This window comes from Pteropus vampyrus, unplaced genomic scaffold, assembly GCF_000151845.1.
Source record: "Pteropus vampyrus isolate Shadow unplaced genomic scaffold, Pvam_2.0 Scaffold763, whole genome shotgun sequence".
Taxonomy (NCBI): domain Eukaryota; kingdom Metazoa; phylum Chordata; class Mammalia; order Chiroptera; family Pteropodidae; genus Pteropus; species Pteropus vampyrus.
Window position 1 is genome coordinate 35,132 of NW_011889544.1, and position 386 is coordinate 35,517.

Genomic DNA, 386 nt, shown 5'->3' on the forward strand with positions numbered 1-386 from the left:
GTGACAGTGACGGGGAAGGGAATCTGTGTCTCACCCGCCCATGTGCCTATGTCACTGTGTGTTTCATCACTGGCAATATCCACACCTCACAGTAACAGTCAGCCTCGTCCTCGGCCTGGGCTCCGCTGATGGTCAGGGTGGCAGTGATCCCTGAGGTAGAGCCAGAGAATCGGTCAGGGAACCCTGAGGGCCGGTTGCCAACATAATAGGTGACCAGCACAGGGCCCTGTCCTGGCTACTGCTGGTACCAGTGCATATAATTTACATTCTCAGTGATATCTACTGAACAGATGATCCTGGCCATTTGTTCCAGAACCACAGATACTGAGGGCAGCTGGGTCAGCTCATAGGAAACCACGGCACCTGCAAGAGATAAAGAGAAAGGG

The 386-nt window shown here is 53.6% G+C and overlaps 1 pseudogene; it reads right to left on the bottom strand.

Annotated features, from left to right (window-relative positions):
- Positions 1–46: 46 nt before the first annotated feature.
- LOC111734089 overlaps positions 47–386 on the bottom strand; it is a 596-nt pseudogene continuing 256 nt past the window's right edge.